At 38.6% G+C, this 14009-nt stretch overlaps 1 protein-coding gene across 3 annotated transcripts in view; it reads right to left on the minus strand.

Moving 5' to 3' along the window:
* LOC106062913 (atrial natriuretic peptide-converting enzyme-like) overlaps positions 1-14009 on the minus strand; it is a 195208-nt gene that overhangs the window by 85319 nt on the left and 95880 nt on the right. The window lies entirely within an intron of this gene.

Consider the following 14009-nt stretch of genomic DNA (forward strand, 5'->3'; position numbering starts at 1 on the left):
TAAAGCTAGGAAAAAAAAACATCAGACGTCGGGCTTTAATTTGTTGACGTGTAAGACTTGAATCAACAAACGAAGAAACATTTGATGCAGCACCAAGAGGAAGCAGAGCTAGAGTCCCATAGCATTGGATACAATCTTCTAGGTTATGGACTACAGAGGTGTACATGTTCTATAAGTTCCGTTACATTAATGAATATAGATTGGATCAAACATAGTGTAGACTGTTGTACAGTTGAAACGTTTCTCCTACATAGAATGGAATATTATCGAATGAAGACTTATAGAAGGATCTCTAATAAAACGTTAGCCAATATATAACATAATGTTACAAAATAAAGAATTGTGCTGAATACTATGGAAAGGAAAGTTACATTTGACAAAATATTATGGGCTATTCTAGTAACCAGTGTCCAGCAAAGACTAATCAGAGAAATGGACTACAATTTCATCCCCAGACTTTATGGTCTTTCCAAACAGTCGGATGATTACCTTCATTGCTTTCATGGGCCGCCCCAGAGAGAAAGAAAAAGTTTCTCCCCAAACTGGAGGAGTTAGAAACCCGGTCAATTCGTTGTATGACGTCACACTCAATGGGCCTCTTTGTATGACGTCACACTCAATGCGCCTTCTTTCTTGGATTCTATTGAACTCAGCGCTTCTATCACATAGGGGTATTTGAAATCTTTGCGAATTCTTTTTCATGGACTGGAATTTATAACATCAACTGTAACAGTGTTATAGAGACATGGAAGCATAGCCCTAATAATTGGACAAGGTCACATGTGCCGGGACTTTCATTTGACAAGAACAAATGTACCGGGCTTTAGGATTGGACAAGGTCACATGTACCGGGCTTTAGGATTGGACAAGGTCACATGTACCGGGCTTTAGGATTGGACAAGGTCACATGTACCGGGCTTTAGGATTGGACAAGGTCACATGTACCGGGATTTAGGATTGTACAAGGTCACATGTGCCGAGGCAAAACGTGTTGCTAGATACATGTTCTGATACAAAAGTGATAAAATGAATAAGAGATACACTGAACAAGAGATAAACCTAACAAGAGATACACTGAACAAGAGATAAACCTAACAAGAGATACACTAAACAAGAGATAAACCTAACAAGAGATAAACTTAAAAAGAAATAAATGAACTAAACAAGCGATACAATGAACAACAGATGAACTGAACAAGAAATAAACCTAACAAGACATATGTTTATTGTGAGATAAAATAAACAAGAGATGAACTAAATAAGAGATAAACTTTAACAAATTCATAGTCTTTAAATTTAAACATTTGATATTGTCTGAAATGTAAAAATGAAAATAGTCCCTTCTCTTCTCTCTGTTTATTCTCTTCTCTCTGTTTATTGTCTTCTCTCTGTTTATTGTCTTCTCTCTGTTTATTGTCTTCTCTCTGTTTATTCTCTTCTCTCTGTTTATTCTCTTCTCTCTGTTTATTGTCTTCTCTTATTTCTCTGTTCCCTCTATGGCAACAGAACATTTCTCATACTGACCTTACTTCCAACTTGTTGGCGTCCATTTTCCAAAATAGAAAAATACATCGCACTATTTGTTTCCTTCGCCGCTACCTACTGTGTCATGTGTGGGCATTCTCACAGGCGGTCCAAACTTATAGCCTACTGTGTCATGTGTGGGCATTCTCACAGGCGGTCCAAACTTATAGCCTACTGTGTCATGTGTGGGCATTCTCACAGGCGGTCCAAACTTATAGCCTACTGTGTCATGTGTGGGCATTCTCACAGGCGGTCCAAACTTATAGCCTACTGTGTCATGTGTGGGCATTCTCACAGGCGGTCCAAACTTATAGCCTACTGTGTCATGTGTGGGCATTCTCACAGGCGGTCCAAACTTATAGCCTACTGTGTCATGTGTGGGCATTCTCACAGGCGGTCCAAACTTATAGCCTACTGTGTCATGTGTGGGCATTCTCACAGGCGGTCCAAACTTATAGCCTACTGTGTCATGTGTGGGCATTCTCACAGGCGGTCCAAACTTATAGCCTACTGTGTCATGTGTGGACATTCTCACAGGCGGTTCAAACTTATAGCCTACTGTGTCATGTGTGGACATTCTCACAGGCGGTCCAAACTTATAGCCTACTGTGTCATGTGTGGACATTCTCACAGGCGGTCCAAACTTATAGCCTACTGTGTCATGTGTGGGCATTCTCACAGGCGGTCCAAACTTATAGCCTACTGTGTCATGTGTGGGCATTCTCACAGGCGGTCCAAACTTATAGCCTACTGTGTCATGTGTGGGCATTCTCACAGGCGGTCCAAACTTATAGCCTACTGTGTCATGTGTGGGCATTCTCACAGGCGGTCAAAACTTATAGCCTACTGTGTCATGTGTGGGCATTCTCACAGGCGGTCCAAACTTATAGCGGCGGTGGGGTTGGGTGGGGGGAGGCGCTATCAAAACATTATTCAAAGGTTACTTTCTAAAAGAAAAACAGTTTTAAAAAATTACCATATCGAATGTTCTCGGTGACATGCTAATAATTTCTATTTTTATTGTTGATTTTTATGAAATATTATATTGAATCAATATTGTCACTAAATATTTATAGAAGTCTAAATTACATTTTTATCAGCTATTCCAACATTGAAAATGATAGATTTAAGATCTAATAAACATTTCACTGGAGCAAGAGAATTGCTTGTGTTTTAAACGCTGTTACAGAATGAAAACAAACAAAACTATCTATACATTGTTTGAGTCCGAGCATTGTCATGTAGGGAGATCATCTGATATATGTCTACCAACTCTAAACTACATTGTCATAAAGGGAGATCATCTGATATATGTCTACCATCTCTAAACTACATTGTCATAAAGGGAGATCATCTATGTCTACCAACTTTAAACTACATTGTATTTCAGAAAGCACACCGCATGCTATGGAATTGGGATAGTCGATAATAAAGTATTATGTCCATTTTTTCCCCCGATAATAACAGTATATGAATGTCCTAGTAATGAGAACAGTCAGACATGTCTTCTTTGTTCAGGGGTATGATGGTAATGGAGCATAAAGCAAAGTGATTTAAATAACATTCCCTGATAGCAGCACAACCAATTGAGACCATCAGGGTCAGACGCTCTCTGTCATTTGAGGTTTCCTATCGCCAATAGTGTTTGAAACCTATCAAGGTTCTGTTTCCTCAGAGACAAACCTTCTGGAGGCTACAAAACAAACTATAGTGCTCTGTCCACCTATTGAGTATATAAGCTTTTCTCGGCAGCTACAGGAGAAGAGCAGAGAACAAAAGCAGCCCCTCTTCATAGCATTTATTGATTTGACCAAGGCCTTTGACCTTGTTAGCAGAAGCGGTCTGTTTGCTGTACTAGAGAGAATCGGCTGCCCAAATAAGTTAAGAAAACTAGTGTCAGCTTTTCACGAAAATATGCAGGGCACCGTTCAGTTTGAAAGTTCTTCCTCCAGGCCATTCTCCATTAAGAGCGGTGTAAAACAAGGATGTGTACTGGCCCCTACACTATTTGGCATCTTCTTTTCAGTCGTACTATCCAGTGCTTTTAAATCCCTGGAAGACGGAATATACATCCATAGCAGATCCGATGGAAGGCTCTTTAACCTGGCACGTCTTAAAGCCAAAACGAAAAGGCGTCGTATCTTGGTAAGGGAGCTGCTGTTTGCCGATGACGCGGCGCTCGTATCTCACTCACAAGGAGGTCTACAGAAGCTAGTGAACGCCTTAGCAGCTGCTTGTCAAGAGTTTAGCCTTACTATAAGTCTCTCTAAGACCGAAATCCTGGCACAAGACGTCGCAGAAATACCTATAATACAAATTGGGAACCACACCCTTTCAGTGGTGCAGGAATTTACCTACTTGGGTTCAACAATTGTCAGTAACCTAGACTTAGACATCGAGCTGACAAAAAGGATAGGAAAAGCTACCACAGCATTGGCAAAACTCTCCAAGCGCGTCTGGGAAAATGGTAAATTGACCACAGCGACCAAAATCCTAGTCTACAACGCCTGTGTTGTGAGCACTCTCCTTTATGGCAGTGAAAGCTGGTCAACATACATGTACCAAGAGCACAGATTGAATAGTTTCCACTTGCGCTGCCTGAGACGCATAATGGACATCTCTTGGAGGGACCATGTCTCCAATCAGGAAGTTTTAAGATTGGCCAATATGAACAGCATGTATGCTCTCCTGACACAAAGAAGATTACGCTGGCTCGGACATGTCACCCGCATGCCAGATGGTAGAATCCCGAAAGATATCTTATATGCTGAGCTTGTGGAAGGAGTCAGACCCAAGGGCCGCCCAAGACTAACATATAGAGATGTCTGCAAGCGAGACATGAGAGCCTCAGGCATCAGCGAAAGTATGTGGGAAAACATAGCCAAAGACCGGAGTGCATGGAGACAGACTGTGCGTGCTGGGACAACCCTTGCTGAGAACAAAAGAATTGAAGCGGCTTTAATCAAGAGGGATAAAAAGAAAGCTGTCCTGTCCTCTAGCCCTAAATCAGAGGCATACACATGTACGAATTGTGGCAAAGTCTGCCGTTCTAGAATTGGCTTGATTAGCCACACCAGATTCTGCCCCGTCTCAAGATTAAGCCAAAACCAGTGACTCATTTGAGCGCATCCATTGCCTTTCGAGACAAAAGGAGCCATATATGAATGTCTTAGTAATGAGAACAGTCAGACATGTCTTCTTTGTTCAGGGGTATGATGGTAATGGAGCATAAAGCAAAGTGATTTAAATAACATTCCTTGATAGCAGCACAACCAATTGAGACCATCAGGGTCAGACGCTCTCTGTCATTTGAGGTTTCCTATCGCCAATAGTGTTTGTAACCTATCAAGGTTCTGTTTCCTCAGAGACAAACCTTCTGGAGGCTACAAAACAAACTATAGTGCTCTGTCCACCTATTGAGTATATAAGCTTTTCTAGTCAACATGGCGAGACCGTCTCGTCAGTTCTTGGAGAAGTTCCGGAAATAAAGAGCATCTCCAACGTCTGCCTTAAATCAAATAAAGTTTAGTTGGAGGCAGGTTCAGCGTGTAGAAACACTACTTACCATTCCACAACTGCGCCGGCTTGGACAGCCATTCAGTATGAGGCATGAGAGCATGCCAATCTTTTTTGTCGAGTTTAAAAGATGGGGTAACGGAAGCTCCTACGAAGCGTTCCAAGGATCAACTCAGATACAATTTAGCCTTTACAGAGGAACGCATTTTGCAGTAGATGACCTCTGAAAGAGACATCTGAAGAGCACTCGTAAAGGTCTAGGAATATGCATTTAAGACCAAACGAAAAACTTTAACCAACAGGTGCAGACGACCAAGATAAAACTTAAATAGACCCCGGCAAACAGCGGGTATGGCTGCATCAGATGTGACAAAAACTGGGGATGTATGATTACTTGAACTACTGCACAGATGTGACAAAATCTGGGTTTGCATGGTTACTTGAACTACTGCACTTCTTAATTTTCGGAATGAAAGTTATCTTGATAATATAAAAAAATGCAAATCTTTTTCTTTACCATTACTTGATACAACAATAAATAGCCTACAAAAATGTTTGGAATTTGATACAAAATAAATAGTGTTAAAACTTTGAGCAACGACGATGTGTAGAAACGTAGAAACAAAATTCAAGTGTCCAGTCAAAATGAACTGATCCAACGGAAAGGAGATCAAATAGAAACTGAAGGGAACTTTATGAACAATTCAGGGCAATGAAATTTTTTAGAATCTAAAAAGAGTCCCACTGAAGCACTGGGATATAATTTCTCCTTGTTCAAGTTAAGTAATTGTACTCCGAATTTTTAACTATACCAGTGATAGTGGCACAAGAAAGACTATCAGATCTAGCTTTGAGGTCAAGGGTGTTTGAAATTCTTTGTAGCCATTGCACCTAAACTTTGCAAACCGCATCGCATGGTCAAATAATATTTTTCATTTCTCTTCTAGTTTTCGAGATTTGAGTGGGACAGACGGACATTTTGCACAAACCTAATAGCGGCTTTTCCCCTTACGGGACCGCTAAAAAACACAGAATATTTTTTTAAAGTAAATGTAGCCGAAATGAAATCTTTGTATTTTTGTTTGAACTTGAAATATATCTATGTCATTCGTGGATCATATGTTCATGTTTTTTTTTTCAGTTTAATTTCAAAATAATTTTAAGTTCTGATATAATGATCAACAAATAAATTTTGGCAACAGCCCCCCCCCCCCTTCCCCTCGTTTATTTGTATAAAACCTCCTCCTTCTCCCTTCATCTCTGTAGGTGGCAGGTCGGACCGTTGTTCGTTTTGTTGGCACTTGGACGTAGCGTGCTTGAAGAGCTGATTAATCCTGAGAGTAGGGGACACGTTCGTAGCGTCTAGGTTGGAGGTTCATTTAATAACATTTAGTTGTCTATAGTCCCAATCGATCAAAAATCAATCGATCAAATAACGTGCATGTCTCTAAATGTTCTTCGATCTTTGCGTCATAAGAAAATGTCATGTCTTATTTACTTGTGAGTCTGTGACATCGCAAGACTCGCATACTAAATAAAACATGTGTTACTTTCGATACTTTAAGTCTTTCCTAGTTCTCTTTACAGACTCCAGATCCAAGCTCTTACCAGCAACACCTCATCAACATTTCATCAACATCTCATCAACACCTCATCAACATCTCATCAACACCTCAACAAGTCATCAATATCTCATCAACATCTCATCTACACCTCATCAACTACTCATCAACATCTCGTCAACATCTCATCAACTAGTCATCAACATCTCATCAACACCTCAACAAGTCATCAACATCTCATCAACATCTCATCTACACCTCATCAACTACTCATCAACATCTCGTCAACACCTCATCAACTACTCATCAACATCTCGTCAACATCTCATCAACTAGTCATCAACATCTCATCAACATCTCATAAACATCTAATCCACATCTCATCAACATCAAATCAACATCTCATCAACATCTCATCTACACCTCATCAACATCTCATCAACATCTCATCAACACCTCATCAACATCTCATCAACACCTCATCAACATCTCATCTACACCTCATCAACACCTCATCAACTACTCATCAACATCTCGTCAACATCTCATAAACATCTAATCCACATCTCATCAACATCAAATCAACACCTCATCAACATCTCATCAACATCTCATCAACACCTCATCAACACCTCATCAACTAGTCATCAACATCTCATCAACATCTCATCAACATCTCATCAACATCTCATAAACATCTAATCCACATCTCATCAACATCAAATCAACACCTCATCAACATCTCATCAACATCTCATCAACACCTCATCAACACCTCATCAATATCTCATCAACACCTCATCAACACCTCATCAACATTTCACCAACAATTCATCAACATCTCATCAACACCTCATCAACATCTCATCAACACCTCAACAAGTCATCAACATCTTATCAACATCTCATCAACATCTCATCAACACCTCATCAACACCTCATCAATATCTCATCAACACCTCATCAACACCTCATCAACATCTCACCAACAACTCATCAACATCTCATCAACACCTCATCAACATCTCATCAACATCTCATCTACACCTCATCAACATCTCATCAACACCTCAACAAGTCATCAACATCTCATCAACATCTCATCTACACCTCATCAACATCTCATCAACACCTCAAGTCATCAACATCTCATCTACACCTCATCAACATCTCATCAACACCTCATTAACATCTCTCCTAGCCCAAGAGAGTTGACAACATTAATCCAACAATTGATGTCAAAATTAAATATCACAAACACATTGCAGTGGATCAATAAACAAACAGGCAGCTTGGGAAATGAAAAGGCGGAAAAATAATTCAAAAGTTGGGTCATCTATGGAACAACCAGATAGACCCTAACCTAACCCCAGACCCATAGATCAATGCTAGTCAACAATCTCAAAGAGAAAAGTCTCAACCAATGAGCATTTGGAAACACAGGCAGAGCTTTTTACAAAGAAATGACCATGCCAAACAAACTGGACAGTATTAACTTCCTCCTCCCCCCCCCCACCAATCTATAATCTTCTCAGAACAGGACACACAACACCTTTCAATTACTACCTTAACAAAATAAATATACAATAAAACATTTTTTTTTGTTTTTACAATGTTCATATAAATAATCTTGTCACATGACTAAAAGGTTAAAACTAATACCAAGTTTGTATATGAACTTTTAAAATCAACACGCTAGAGACTCATAAGAAAATGATTAAAATAAACCAAGTCACTATTTGTCTCCAAGTGACAGTTGTGGTATTGAGCAAGTGAATTGCTAGTGTTTTAGTCCACGCTAAACAGATCCAACACAGAAATTTGTTTTGATTAATAAAGAAATATTTGACTTGCTCGCTTCATCACATCGTCTGCTCCGCTATTGATGACGTCATTTATCTCTCTTTCATTCGGCCACCTGATGTATTAATGTCAGTCAAGACACAATGGATGAGACAGACAGATTGGACGCACACGGAATAACGTCTACAGCCCACAACCTAATGGTCAGTGCAGCAAGAGGCGGCATCTCGGGAAGAGCTGGGTGTGTGTGTTTTCATTTTCAAATAAACATTTTATGTTCAGATTTCTTCTCTCGAGAACTTTAACTATTTTCATGTTCATACCTTGCATGCATGACTAAACCAGAGACATTACGTACATACTACTTACATGTTCAGACCTAGTGTACATGCATGACTAAACCTGAGACATTACGTACATACTACTTACATGTTCAGACCTAGTGTACATGTATGACTAAACCAGAGACATTACGTACATACTACTTACATGTTCAGACCTAGTGTACATGCATGACTAAACCTGAGACATTACGTACATACTACTTACATGTTCAGACCTAGTGTACATGCATGACTAAACCAGAGACATTACGTACATACTACTTACATGTTCAGACCAAGTGTACATGACTTTACCTGAGACATGACTTTACAAACTGACCCACATGTAATTTGTATAAACCCAATTGATTAAAACCATGTTCAGGTACACCCACGATATACAACTTTATTTCAAGTTTTCGCTTCTTGCTAATTAAAGAAATCCAAACATTTCATTCAACTCGTACCCTCGTGCAAACTAAAATTTCTAAAACGGCTCTAACGATTTTCCCAGAAATTTGACAGTTGATGTATATCGTTGGGAAAAAAATGACTGGCTCGTTGGCCACACTGGGAACGCTCAAGTTTGACAGTAATAATTTGTCAGGTATAAAAAGAAATAGATTAAAATTTGTCTAAAGAACTAGAGAACATTTATCTTGAACGGACTAGATCTCCATGTCTTAGGGTATTGACGTGCTCATTTTTGTGTATCGTTGTCTAAGTCTTCTCAAGGCCTATTAGTTGGTAGTTCATAAGGTCTAGTCAATCTAAATATTCGCTTCACCAGGATGTGTTCTCGGGCGCGGTGGGAAGGGGAGAATGGGGCGGGGCACATAGTTTTTGAATCCAACATTCATTAGTTAAGAGAAAAACACTGGGCTCTACAAGTTGTATAAAAGAAGTATTGTCAATATAATAAAAGTATCTTCAATGTTCTTCTTGTTCTACACCTTATAGCCTGACACTTTTCTACACTGTGAAAACTACAAATCAAAGACTCAAAACCACAAGACCAACAAGCAAGTTACACGAAAATAAAAAAACAACAAACAAAATAAAGTTCATATAAAGTGTATATCATTAAGTTTGGATCAGTCAGTCATGTCATTAAATAGATCTAGACTTACAGCAATAAATCTGTGCGATTAGAAATATTTTTACCAATGGTTTTTGTTCAACGCTATTTCATGCCTTTAACTTTCTCACTACGCTCTGATCCAATCACTTGTCTGGACCAGGGGGAGAAAGAACGGGGTATTTGGGTGATTGCTTTTTAAAATTAATTAAAAGAAACAGTGAACAACCTGAATTTGAAGTCGTGGGCTAAAGCCTTTCCAGGCTCCTCAAGCCAACACGGTAACCACTCTGCTAGCGAAGACCGTATGAACATAGAAGATATTGTTATCTATTATTTCCCATTCATGTTTGTGTTCACTAAGCCTCAGGCGACGACCTATAAAGGGGACTAATTTAGCTTATACCATCACTTCAGTCAAGTACAATTTCTTTTCATTGTTCGAGATACGAAACAGAATAATTAATTACTAATAGTTAATTTAACTAATTAGTATTTTTTAATTTGATTCTTGTGTTGTCAGGTAAAAGAAATAATTGTGAAAAATGTCAGCTCTAGATCCTAGATTGGGCGGGGGAGAAATGTCGTGCACACACTTGTTTAAAGTGAGTTGATATAAGCTTTGTCAAAATGAATTATTCATTTCAAACTGAAATTTTGCACATGGTAGTAGGGCTTGGTAACTAAGTTGCTAGAGCGTCGCGTTTATAATGCGAATGTTGTTGGTTCGATCCTCATTCAAGCCTTTTTAAAACATTTTTCAATAATTTTTTATGGAACTTTTAAAATGCCTGTCATTAATCATTTTGTTAATTATTAAATTACAAAAACGTTAATTTACTGATAAAGCATTAAATTCAAACTATGGTACTCAATGGAGCCAACACTTACAGTACATTTAGTTTTGTATTGAAGTCTTCGTACAACAAGGAATCATTACAAGAAATGGACAGAATGTGAAGTGACAAAACACTATGTGATAGTCAAGTCCAAACATGTCAAGTACTCGCTTCAAAAAAGAGAACAGATAGTCATGTCCAAACATGTCAAGTACTCGCTTCAAAAAAGAGAACAGATAGTTATGTCCAAACATGTCAAGTACTCGCTTCAAAAAAGAGAACAGATAGTTATGTCCAAACATGTCAAGTACTCGCTTCAAACAAGAGAACAGATAGTTATGTCCAAACATGTCAAGTACTCGCTTAAAAAAGAGAATAGATAGTCATGTCCAAACATGTCTAGTACTCGCTTCGAACAAGAGAACAGATAGTCATGTCCAAACATGTCAAGTACTCGCTTCAAACAAGAGAACAGATAGTTATGTCCAAACATGTCAAGTACTCGCTTAAAAAAGAGAATAGATAGTCATGTCCAAACATGTCTAGTACTCGCTTCAAACAAGAGAACAGATAGTCATGTCCAAACATGTCAAGTACTCGCTTCAAACAAGAGAACAGATAGTTATGTCCAAACATGTCAAGTACTCGCTTAAAAAAGAGAATAGATAGTCATGTACAAACATGTCAAGTACTCGCTTCAAAAAAGAGAACAGATAGTTATGTCCAAACATGTCAAGTACTCGCTTCAAACAAGAGAACAGATAGTTATGTCCAAACATGTCAAGTACTCACTTCAAACAAGAGAACAGATAGTTATGTCCAAACATGTCAAGTACTCGCTTCGAACAAGAGAACAGATAGTTATGTCCAAACATGTCAAGTACTCGCTTCAAACAAGAGAACAGATAGTCAAGTCCAAACATGTCAAGTACTCGCTTCAAACAAGAGAACAGATAGTTATGTTCAAACATGTCAAGTACTCGCTTAAAAAAGAGAATAGATAGTCATGTCCAAACATGTCAAGTACTCGCTTCAAACAAGAGAACAGATAGTTATGTCCAAACATGTCAAGTACTCGCTTCAAACAAGAGAACAGATAGTTATGTCCAAACATGTCAAGTACTCGCTTCAAACAAGAGAACAGATAGTTATGTTCAAACATGTCAAGTACTCGCTTCAAACAAGAGAACAGATAGTTATGTCCAAACATGTCAAGTACTCGCTTCAAACAAGAGAACAGATAGTTATGTCCAAACATGTCAAGTACTCGCTTCAAACAAGAGAACAGATAGTTATGTCCAAACATGTCAAGTACTCGCTTCGAACAAGAGAACAGATAGTTATGTCCAAACATGTCAAGTACTCGCTTCAAACAAGAGAACAGATAGTCAAGTCCAAACATGTCAAGTACTCGCTTCAAACAAGAGAACAGATAGTTATGTTCAAACATGTCAAGTACTCGCTTAAAAAAGAGAATAGATAGTCATGTCCAAACATGTCAAGTACTCGCTTCAAACAAGAGAACAGATAGTTATGTCCAAACATGTCAAGTACTCGCTTCAAACAATAGAACAGATAGTTATGTCCAAACATGTCAAGTACTCGCTTCAAACAAGAGAACAGATAGTTATGTCCAAACATGTCAAGTACTCGCTTCAAACAAGAGAACAAATAGTTATGTCCAAACATGTCAAGTACTCGCTTCAAACAAGAGAACAGAGTCCATGTTAAAAACTAACAGGGCAGATTTCAATATTTTGAGCCCTACAAACATTACGATCAAATTAGATTACAATGACAATTTTTGTATTTTTGACAAGACCGTGTCACCAGCGCTCTGTTGTACTGCAGGCAGACAAAACAAATGGTAGAACAGACAAGCCGCCAGTATGTCTACTTCATCTGTTGTACTGCAGGCAGACAAAACAAATGGTAGAACAGACAAGCCGCCAGTCTGTCTACTTCATCTGTTGTACTGCAGACAGACAAAACAAATGGTAGAACAGACAAGCCGCCAGTATGTCTACTTCATCTGTTGTACTGCAGGCAGACAAAACAAATGGTATAACAGACAAGCCGCCAGTATGTCTACTTCACCTGTTGTACTGCAGGTAGACAAAACAAATGGTAGAAAAGACAAGCCGCCAGTATGTCTACTTCATCTGTTGTACTGCAGACAGACAAAGCAAATGGTAAAACAGACAAGCCGCCAGTATGTCTACTTCATCTGTTGTACTGCAGACAGACAAAACAAATGGTAGAACAGACAAGCCGCCAGTATGTCTACTTCATCTGTTGTACTGCAGGCAGACAAAACAAATGGTAGAACAGACAAGCCGCCAGTATGTCTACTTCATCTGCATTACGTCATTTGTAGCATTATGAAATGGATACGAGACTTTGACATCTTCGTTTACGTACAGTGTGCAGTTGTAGATTTTGCAAACAGAAATGAAAGTCTTGGTCAACACATGTAGCATGTAGACCAGGAAACACATGTAGCATGTAGACCAGGAAACACATGTAGCATGTAGACCAGGAAATACATGTAGCATGTAGACCAGGAAATACATGTAGCATGTAGACCAGGAAACACATGTAGCATGTAGACCAGGAAACACATGTAGCATGTAGACCAGGAACACATGTAGCATGTAGACCAGGAAACACATGTAGCATGTAGACCAGGAAACACATGTAGCATGTAGACCAGGAAACACATGTAGCATGTAGACCAGGAAACACATGTAGCATGTAGACCAGGAAATACATGTAGCATGTAGACCAGGAAACACATGTAGCATGTAGACCAGGAAACACATGTAGCATGTAGACCAGGAAACACATGTAGCATGTAGACCAGGAAACACATGTAGCATGTAGACCAGGAAATACAATGAAAGGAATAGAATAGAATAGAATAAGAAAACATATTTTGACAAATATTGAAACTTAACCAACCAGTTCTATGTCCGGATAAGTGCATAAGCTACTTTTTGTGTTTAAAAAAAAAAAACACTATATAATGAACGAATTAAAATATACAACTTGTATTTTTTTTTTACAAACACACACAGTTTTTTTTTTAAATTCAAAATTGTCATACCACTGAAAAGTAAGCGCTAGTGACTTTTATTTAAAGGAAAAGTCAAAGCGAACAAATCGAGAACAGATTCAGATATATAAGAAAGCTGCAATTTGTTAAAAACAAATGCGTGTTTGTATGTGTTACAGCTACTCACGGTACTCACCACCTATTTATGCTTATTTCATTCACTTTTCATTATAGCCAAATTCAACAGACTTTTCATTCGCAGCATGTTATTACAATGATGATTAAGATATAATTAACCTAGTGCGTGAA

Source organism: Biomphalaria glabrata, chromosome 2 (genome assembly GCF_947242115.1).
Source record: "Biomphalaria glabrata chromosome 2, xgBioGlab47.1, whole genome shotgun sequence".
Lineage (NCBI taxonomy): Eukaryota > Metazoa > Mollusca > Gastropoda > Planorbidae > Biomphalaria > Biomphalaria glabrata.